This window comes from Scyliorhinus torazame, chromosome 26 (assembly GCF_047496885.1).
Source record: "Scyliorhinus torazame isolate Kashiwa2021f chromosome 26, sScyTor2.1, whole genome shotgun sequence".
NCBI lineage: Eukaryota > Metazoa > Chordata > Chondrichthyes > Carcharhiniformes > Scyliorhinidae > Scyliorhinus > Scyliorhinus torazame.
The window spans coordinates 33,152,320-33,162,628 of record NC_092732.1 but is presented as its reverse complement, the minus strand read 5'-3'; the positions used below and the strand labels follow the sequence as shown (position 1 = coordinate 33,162,628).

The 10,309-nt window shown below is 60.8% G+C and overlaps 1 pseudogene; it reads right to left on the bottom strand.

Moving 5' to 3' along the window:
• Positions 1-2,928: 2,928 nt before the first annotated feature.
• LOC140402947 (talin rod domain-containing protein 1-like) lies at positions 2,929-7,015 on the bottom strand (annotated as a pseudogene).
• Between the last annotated feature and the right edge of the window lie 3,294 nt (positions 7,016-10,309).

Below are 10,309 nucleotides of genomic sequence, written 5' to 3'. Positions count from 1 at the left end.
CCTCCTCCAGCCCCGACACCCCCTCCCTATCTCTGTAACCTCCTCCAGCCCACTACAACCCCTCCCTATCTCTGTAACCTCCTCCAGTCCCCACGCCCCCTCCCTATCTCTGTAACGTCGTCCAGCCCCTACACTCCCTCCCTATCTCTGTAACCTCCTCCAGCCCCTACACCCCCTCCCTATCTCTGTAACCTCCTCCAGCCTCTACACCCCCTCCCTATCTCTGTAACCTCCTCCAGCCCCTACACCCCCTCCCTATCTCTGTAACCTCCTCCAGCCCCTACACCCCCTCACTATCTCTGTAACCTCCTCCAGCCCCTACACCCCCTCCCTATCTCTGTAACCTCCTCCAGCCCCTACACCCCCTCACTATCTCTGTAACCCCCTCCAGCCCCTACACCCCCTCCCTATCTCTGTAACCCCCTCCAGCCCCTACACCCCCTCCCTATCTCTGTAACCGCCTCCAGCTCCCTACAACCCTCCGAGATCTCTGCGCTCCTCCAATCCCGGCCTCTCGAGCGTCCCCCGCGATTCCCATCGCTCCGCCATTGGCGGCCGTGCCTTCAGCTGCCTGGGGGGGGGGTGCCCTGAGCTCTGGAATTCCCTCCCTCCCTCTCTCTCTCCTCAAAACCGTCCTTTTTGCCCGAGCCTGTCCCGGATATTTGCTCATGTGGCACGGGCGGCGGGGGGGGGGGGGGGGGTTCAAAGTTCGATTGCATCTCCATGAGGCGTCGTGGGATGTGACAGGTGCTAGATTGATGCACGTCCCTGTTGTAGCTGCGGAACAGGCATTTCAGAAATCTGGAAGGGGTTTGGTTGAATGGGTAAAACGGCAGAGGTATTGTAGCCCCGTTCAGCACGGACTCCCAGGCGTGGGTCCCAGTTTGGTCATTCCCCACTCAGCTTCCCCATCAACGAGTGAGCACAATTGAAGGAAAGGGTTTGGTCCCAGACTTGCTTCGGGAGGAAACGTGGGTTCCCCTTGGTCAGGATGAGGCAAAATGCCAGACATATTGAAATATTTAACTCCCTACTCACTGCTGCTTCGCTCCATAAAGTCTTATGTCAATCTGTGCTCAGCAAGGAAAGCTGTTACTGCAGGGGCGGGCGAGGACCACGGAGTTAGATACAGAGTAAAGCTCCCCGACACTGTCCCCATCAAACACTCCCAGGACAGGTACAGCACGGGGTTAGATACAGAGTAAAGCTCCCTCTACACTGTCCCCATCAAACACTCCCAGGACAGGTACAGCACGGGGTTAGATACAGAGTAAAGCTCCCTCTACACTGTCCCCATCGAACACTCCCAGGACAGGTACAGCACGGGGTTAGATACAGAGTAAAGCTCCCACTACACTGTCCCCATCAAACTCTCCCAGGACAGGTACAGCACGGGGTTAGATACAGAGTAAAGCTCCCTCTACACTGTCCCCATCAAACACTCCCAGGACAGGTACAGCACGGGGTTAGATACAGAGTAAAGCTCCCTCTACACTGTCCCCATCAAACACTCCCAGGACAGGTACAGCACGGGGTTAGATACAGAGTAAAGCTCCCTCTACACTGTCCCCATCAAACACTCCCAGGACTGGTACAGCACGGGGTTAGACACAGAGTAAAGCTCCCTCTACACTGTCCCCATCAAACACTCCCAGGACAGGTACAGCACGGGGTTAGATACAGAGTAAAGCTCCCTCTACACTGTCTCCATCAAACACTCCCAGGACAGGTACAGCACGGGGTAGATACAGAGTAAAGCTCCCTCTACACTGTCCCCATCAAACACTCCCAGGACAGGTACAGCACGGGGTTAGATACAGAGTAAAGCTCCCTCTACACTGTCCCCATCAAACACTCCCAGGACAGGTACAGCACGGGGTTAGATACAGAGTAAAGCTCCCTCTACACTGTCCTCATCAAACACTCCCAGGACAGGTACAGCACGGGGTTCGATACAGAGTAAAGCTCCCTCTACACTGTCCCCATCAAACACTCCCAGGACACGTACAGCACGGGGTTAGATCCAGAGTAAAGCTCCGTCTACACTGTCCCCATCAAACACTCCCAGGACAGGTACAGCACGGGGTTAGATACAGAGTAAAGCTCCCTCTACACTGTCCCCATCAAACACTCCCAGGACACGTACAGCACGGGGTTAGATCCAGAGTAAAGCTCCGTCTACACTGTCCCCATCAAACACTCCCAGGACAGGTACAGCACGGGGTTCGATACAGAGTAAAGCTACCTCTACACTGTCCCCATCAAACACTCCCAGGACAGGTACGGCATGGGGTTAGATACAGAGTAAACTCCCTCTACACTGTCCCCATCAAACACTCCCAGGACAGGTACAGCACAGGGTTAGATACAGAGTAAAGCTCCCTCTACACTGTCCCCATCAAACACTCCCAGGACAGGTACAGCACGGGGTTAGATACAGAGTAAAGCTCCCTCTACACTGTCCCCATCAAACACTCCCAGGACAGGTACAGCATGGGGTTAGATACAGAGTAAAGCTCCCTCTACACTGTCCCCATCAAACACTCCCAGGACAGGTACAGCACGGGGTTAGATACAGAGTAAAGCTCCCTCTACACTGTCCCCATCACACACTCCCAGGACAGATACAGCACGGGGTTAGATACAGAGTAAAGCTCCCTCTACACTGTCCCCATCACACACTCCCAGGACAGGTACAGCACGGGGTTAGATACAGAGTAAAGCTCCCTCTACACTGTCCCCATCACACACTCCCAGGACAGGTACAGCACGGGGTTAGATACCGAGTAAAGCTCCCTCTACACTGTCCCCATCACACACTCCCAGGACAGATACAGCACGGGGTTAGATACAGAGTAAAGCTCCCTCTACACTGTCCCCATCAAACACTCCCAGGACAGGTACAGCACGGGGTTAGATACAGAGTAAAGCTCCCTCTACACTGTCCCCATCAAACACTCCCAGGACAGGTACAGCACGGGGTTAGATACAGAGTAAAGCTCCCTCTACACTGTCCCCATCAAACACTCCCAGGACAGGTACAGCACGGGGTTAGATACAGAGTAAAGCTCCCTCTACACTGTCCCCATCAAACACTCCCAGGACAGGTACAGCACGGGGTTAGACACAGAATGATGCTCCCTCTACACTGGGAATAAAGTATGTAAGCAGAATAGACTTTAAGAAAGGATTAAGTTCAGGGTGACACAAAGCATTCACAGAAATGAGTTCAGATTGTCCAGTTGTGTTGTGAATATCGGTGAAACTGTGTCCGGCTTGCGGCTGATCTTGCTAGTTCATGTCCTGATTCCCCTCGAGGGGAAGATCCTGCGGGATCACTACAGTCTTTCCTAATGGTTGGCCAAAATTGACAATTTGGTGAGCAATGGCCGGCTATTCGTCCACAGGAGGCTTCGCGGCCAAGCCTCCTCGGGGGGATTGTTGGAGCTACAGGAGATTGCCTTTCGATAGTTCCTTTGACATGGTAAACCCCTCGCCTGCCCCCACCATCAATCACAGGGAAGCGTCCCAAGGCGAAAGGGACACATATTTCGGGAGTCAGACTGGGCTAAGTAGGTCTCCCTCCCGCCTGCGTGTCAGGAGGATGTAGCTCCGTAATCCAGACCGACACTCACAGCGCCAGGACTGAGGGAGCGCAGCATTGTCGGAGAGTCAGTGCTGAGGGAGCGCCGCACTGTCGGAGGGTCAGTGCTGAGGGAGCGCCGCACTGTCGGAGGGTCAGTGCTGAGGGAGCGCCGCACTGTGGGAGGGTCAGTGCTGAGGGAGCACCGCACTGTCGGAGGGTCAGTACTGAGGGAGCGCTGCACTGTTGGAGGGTCAGTACTGAGGGAGCACCGCACTGTGGGAGGGTCAGTACTGAGGGAGCGCCGCACAGTGGGAGGGTCCGTACTGAGGGAGCGCCGCACTGTGGGAGGGTCAGTACTGAGAGAGCGCCGCACTGACGGAGGGTCAGTACTGAGGGAGCGCCGCACTGTTGGAGGGTCAGTACTGAGGGAGCGCCGCACTGTGGGAGGATCAGTACTGAGGGAGTGCCGCACTGTCGGAGGGTCAGTACTGTGGGAGCGTCGTACTGTGGGAGGATCAGTACTGAGGGAGTGCCGCACTGTCGGAGGGTCAGTACTGTGGGAGCGTCGTACTGTGGGAGGATCAGTACTGAGGGAGTGCTGCACTGTGGGAGGGTCAGTACTGTGGGAGCGTCGTACTGTCGGAGGGTCAGTACTGAGGGAGTGCCGCACTGTGGGAGGGTCAGTACTGAGGGAGCGCCGCACTGTGGGAGGGTCAGTACTGAGGGAGCGTTGCACTGTCAGAGGGTCAGTACTGAGGGAGCGCCGCACTGTCGGAGCGTCAGTGCTGAGGGAGCGTCGCACTGTCGGAGAGTCAATACTGAGGGAGTGCCGCACTGTGGGAGGGTCAGTACTGAGGGAGTGCCGCACTGTGGGAGGGTCAGTGCTGAGGGAGTGCCGCACTATGGGAGGGTCAGTACTGAGGGAGCGCCGCACTGTCAGAGGGTCAGTACTGAGGGAGCGCCACACTGTGGGAGGGTCAGTACTGAGGGAGCGCCGCACTGTGGGAGGGTCAGTACTGAGGGAGTGCCGCACTGTCGGAGGGTCAGTACTGAGGGAGCGCCGCACTGTCGGTGGGTTAGTACTGAGGGAGCACCGCACTGTCGGAGAGTCAGTGCTGAGGGAGCGCCGCACTGTGGGAGGATCAGTGCTGAGGGAGCACCGTACTGTCGGAGGGTCAGTACTGAGGGAGCGCCGCATTTTCGGAGGGTCAGTACTGAGGGAGCGCCTCACTGTGGGAGGGTCAGTACTGAGGGAGCGCCGCACTGTCGGAGGGTCAGTACTGAGGGAGCGCTGCACTGTTGGAGGGTCAGTACTGAGGGAGCGCCGCACAGTGGGAGGGTCCGTACTGAGGGAGCGCCGCACTGTGGGAGGGCCAGTACAGAGAGAGCGCCGCACTGACGGAGGGTCAGTACTGAGGGAGCGCCGCACTGTTGGAGGGTCAGTACTGAGGGAGCGCCGCACTGTGGGAGGATCAGTACTGAGGGAGTGCCGCACTGTCGGAGGGTCAGTACTGTGGGAGCGTCGTACTGTGGGAGGATCAGTACTGAGGGAGTTCCGCACTGTCGGAGGGTCAGTACTGTGGGAGCGTCGTACTGTGGGAGGATCAGTACTGAGGGAGTGCTGCACTGTGGGAGGGTCAGTACTGTGGGAGCGTCGTACTGTCGGAGGGTCAGTACTGAGGGAGTGCCGCACTGTGGGAGGGTCAGTACTGAGGGAGCGCCGCACTGTGGGAGGGTCAGTACTGAGGGAGCGTTGCACTGTCAGAGGGTCAGTACTGAGGGAGCGCCGCACTGTCGGAGCGTCAGTGCTGAGGGAGCGCCGCACTGTCGGAGAGTCAATACTGAGGGAGTGCCGCACTGTGGGAGGGTCAGTGCTGAGGGAGTGCCGCACTATGGGAGGGTCAGTACTGAGGGAGCGCCGCACTGTCAGAGGGTCAGTACTGAGGGAGCGCCGCACTGTCGGTGGGTTAGTACTGAGGAAGTTTTGCAGTCTTTCCAAGAAAGAAAAGGGCCGATCTGAGCCGCTGTCACATTGCTGCGAGGGATCATGTTCTTTCAGCGGTCACGGGATGAGGCAATGTCTTCGAGGGCGGGCGCCCGGCAGAGTTAATTCGGCGAGTTGCCGTTCCAAGGATTGAAGAGGTTGAGCGTGTCGTTGTCTCGCAGCACCTGGGAAAGGAGGTTGCAGCTGTCGGAGACGGCGCCAGTCAAACTCTTCACCTGCTCCCTGAAGGTGGGCACCTTGGCGCCGCTGCTGGAGAGCTGGGCCACGTCGCGGATCCACTGGACAAAGAGGAGGCAGGACGACACCACCCGCCGGGCCGCCTCCAGGATGTTGGCGTGGACGGACCGCCCCTCGGCTGGCAGATGTGCCGGCCTGCCCAGGAACTGGGGCTCGGTGGCCAGCCCCACCAGGGCGTGCACCGACTGGAGCAGGGGCCGGCTGAACACCACGCAGCGCGCCCGGGGCCCGCTCGCTGGGCGCCGCCCGCAGCTCCCGCACGCAGGCCAGCAGGGCGCGGGCGCAGCAGGATGCCCCCCGCAGGCCCAGCCGGAGCTGCTCGCGGGCCGAGGGCGTCGCGGCCCGCCTCGCCGGCCGGCCCGCAGCAGTCCGTCAGGCCCCGCAGGGCCCGGCCCACCCCCTGCGAGACGTCGGCCAGCCGGGCGGGCGAGAGCTGGCCGAGCGGCAGGCTCCCCAGGCAGCTGCAGTGCTGCTCCACCTCCTGCTCCAGCACCGACACCTTGTAGGGCTCGACGGGCCCCGGGCGGGCCGGCTTGGCTCCCGGCACCTCCAGCGCCGCCAGGTAGCCGGCGTGGGCGGAGCACTCCACCAGGGCCACCACCAGGTTGCAAAGCTCCAGCAGGCCGCGACCCACCTCCTCGTCCTTGCCGACGGGCACCAGGTACTGCAGCTCGTGGACCAGGATGGCTAGCCCCTTGGTGCGGGCAATGATGGTGTCTCGGCACTTCTCGAAGGACTCGCCGCAGGAGCTCAGGCTATTGCTTTCCACCGGGCGGGCATCGCAGGAGAGCAGCTGGTCCGCCACGTGCTGAATCTTCCTCTTGCAGGAGTCGGAGATGTAGACCAGGCGGCTCTCGTTGTAGGCGACGGGACTGTCCGGGGTCCAGGGTGCCCTCCCAGCCGCCGCAGTCCATCTCGCTCCCCGTCGAAACCCCGACCGGCGGCAGGCAGCAACAGGTTGCGCACCCTCTCTGATCTCCGAGCGAGGGGGTCCTCGAGACTGTCCGGCTCCCGCTGGAGCCCCTCAGGCCTTCCCGGCTTTCCGACGTCCCCGGCTCCCACTCTGCTCCTCGGCACAAGCTGTGCTTCCCGTCCGACTCTGTGTGTGTGTGTGTGTGGCTCAGGAAGTGGAGCAGAGGGAGAGGGGCGAGGGCGAGCAGGGAAGGGCGGGGCGATCTCCGCTTCCCTCGCAGTTGAACTGCAAACAGGCTTGGGGAAAAAAACAGGCAGGGCCCGGCTGCTGAGTGAACAGGGACGGGCCGCCTCAAAGGCTGAACCCAGCTCCTCCCCGCATCCCAAAACAACATCTATTCAGCCGCTCCAATCGCTTCCCCGGTGAACGGTCTCCCATTGTCCTGCAGCAACGCCGGGAGAACCGGAGGGTGTTCGGACCCAGAGTTCGAAACCGTCGGAGATGGTGTGGGGAAGAATAGAGGGACTCGTCCGTCCCCCCCGCCCGAGCCGCACCCCACTTCTTCCAATAGCGACAGTGGGGATCCTTCACCCAACGGCAGAGAGTGCAGTGGTCCCTCAGTGCTGACCCTCCCACAGTGCGGTGCTCCCTCAGTACTGACCCTCTGACAGTGCGGCGCTCCCTCAGTACTGACCCTCCCACAGTGCGGCACTCCCTCAGTACTGACCCACTGACAGTGCGGCGCTCCCTCAGCACTGACCCTCCCACAGTGCGGCGCTCCCTCAGTACTGACCCTCCCACAGTGCGGCACTCCCTCAGTACTGACGCTCACATAGTGCGGCGCTCCCTCAGTACTGACCCTCTGACAGTGCGGCGCTCCCTCAGCACTGACCCTCCCACAGTGCGGCGCTCCCTCAGTACTGACCCTCCCACAGTGCGGCACTCCCTCAGTACTGACGCTCACATAGTGCGGCGCTCCCTCAGTACTGACCCTCTGACAGTGCGGCGCTCCCTCAGTACTGACGCTCACATAGTGCGGCGCTCCCTCAGTACTGACCCTCTGACAGTGCGGCGCTCACTCAGTACTGACCCTCCCACAGTGCGGCGCTCCCTCAGTACTGACCCTCCCACAGTGCGGTGCTCCCTCAGTACTGACCCTCCCACAGTGCGGCGCTCCCTCAGTACTGACCCTCCCACAGAGCGGCGCTCCCTCAGTACTGACCCTCCCACAGTGCGGCACTCCCTCAGTACTGACCCTCCCACAGTGCAGCACTCCCTCAGTGCTGACCCTCTGACAGTGCGGCGCTCCCTCAGTACTGACCCTCCCACAGTGCGGTGCTCCCTCAGTACTGACCCTCCCACAGTGCGGTGCTCCCTCAGTGCTGACCCTCTGACAGTGCGGCGCTCCCTCAGTACTGACCTTCCGACAGTGCATGGCTCCCTCAGTACTGACCCTCCCACAGTGCGGCGCTCCCTCAGTACTGACCCTCTGACAGTGCGGCGCTCCCTCAGTACTGACCCTCCCACAGTGCGGCGCTCCGTCTGTACTGACCCTCCAACAGTGCGGCGCTCCCTCAGTACTGACCCTCCAACAATGCGGCTCTCCCTCAGTACTGACCCTCCCACAGTGCGGCGCTCCCTCAGTACTAACCCTCCCACAGTGCAGCGTTCCCTCAGTACTGACACTCTGACAGTGCGGCACTCCCTCAGTACTGACCCTCCGACAGTGCGGCGCTCCCTCAGTACTGACCTCCAACAATGCGGCGCTCCCTCAGTACTGACCCTCTGACAGTGCGGTGCTCCGTCTGTACTGACCGTCCAACAGTGCGGCGCTCCCTCAGTACTGACCCTCCAACAATGCGGCGCTCCCTCAGTACTGACCCTCCCACAGTGCGGCGCTCCCTCAGTACTGACCCTCTGACAGTGCGGCGCTCCCTCAGTACTGACCCTCCCACAGTGCGGCGCTCCGTCTGTACTGACCCTCCAACAGTGCGGCGCTCCCTCAGTACTGACCCTCCAACAATGCGGCTCTCCCTCAGTACTGACCCTCCCACAGTGCGGCGCTCCCTCAGTACTAACCCTCCCACAGTGCAGCGTTCCCTCAGTACTGACACTCTGACAGTGCGGCACTTCCCTCAGTACTGACCCTCCGACAGTGCGGCGCTCCCTCAGTACTGACCTCCAACAATGCGGCGCTCCCTCAGTACTGACCCTCTGACAGTGCGGCGCTCCGTCTGTACTGACCGTCCAACAGTGCGGCGCTCCCTCAGTACTGACCCTCCAACAATGCGGCGCTCCCTCAGTACTGACCCTCCCACAGTGCGGCGCTCCTCAGTACTAACCCTCCCACAGTGCAGCGCTCCCTCAGTACTGACCCTCTGACAGTGCGGCACTCCCTCAGAACTGACCCTCCGACAGTGCGGCGCTCCCTCAGTACTGACCCTCCAACAATGCGGTACTCCCTCAGTACTGACCCTCCGACACTGCGGCGCACCCTCAGCACTGACCCTCCCACAGTGTGGCTCTCCCTCAGTACTGACCCTCCGACAGTGCGGCACTCCCTCAGTAACTGGACCCTCCGACAGTGCGGCACTCCCTCAGTACTGACCCCTCCGACACTGCGGCACTCCCTCAGTACTGACCCCTCCGACACTGCGGCGCACCCTCAGTACTGACCCTCCCACAGTGTGGCTCTCCCTCAGTACTGACCCTCCCACAGTGCGGCGTTCCCTCAGTTCTGACCCTCCGACAGTGCGGCAATCCCTCAGTACTGACCCTCCGACAGTGCGGCACTCCCTCAGTACCGACCCTCCAACAATGCGGCATTCCTCAGTACTGACCCTCCAACAGTGCGGCGCTCCCTCAGTCCTGACCCTCCCACAGTGCGGCGCTCCCTCAGCACTGACTCTCCCACAATTAGGCGCTCCCTCAGTACTGACCATCCCACAGTGCGGCGCTCCCTCAGTACTGACCCTCCAACAGTGCGGCACTGCCTCAGTACTGACCCTCCGACAGTGTGGCGCTCGCTCAGCACTGACCTTCCCACAGTGCGGCGCTCCCTCAGCACTGACCCTCCAACAGCGCGGCGCTCCCTCAGTACTGACCCTCCCACAGTGCGGCGCTCCTCAGCACTGACCCTCCGACAGTGCGGCGCTCCCTCAGTACTGACCCTCCCACAGTGGGGCGCTCCCTCAGTACTGACCCTCCGACAGTGCGGCGCTCCCTCAGTACTGACCCTCCGACAGTGTGTGGCGCACCCTCAGTCCTGACCTTCCCACAGTGTGGCGTTCCCTCAGTACTAACCCTCCCACAGTGCAGCGTTCCCTCAGTACTGACACTCTGACAGTGCGGCACTCCCTCAGTACTGACCCTCCGACAGTGCGGCGCTCCCTCAGCACTGACTCTCCCACAATTAGGCGCTCCCTCAGTACTGACCATCCCACAGTGCGGCATTCCCTCAGAACTGACCCTCCGACAGTGCGGCGCTCCCTCAGTACTGACCCTCCGACAGTGCGGTGCTCCCTCAGTACTGACCCTCCGACAGTGCGGCGCTCCCTCAGCACTGACC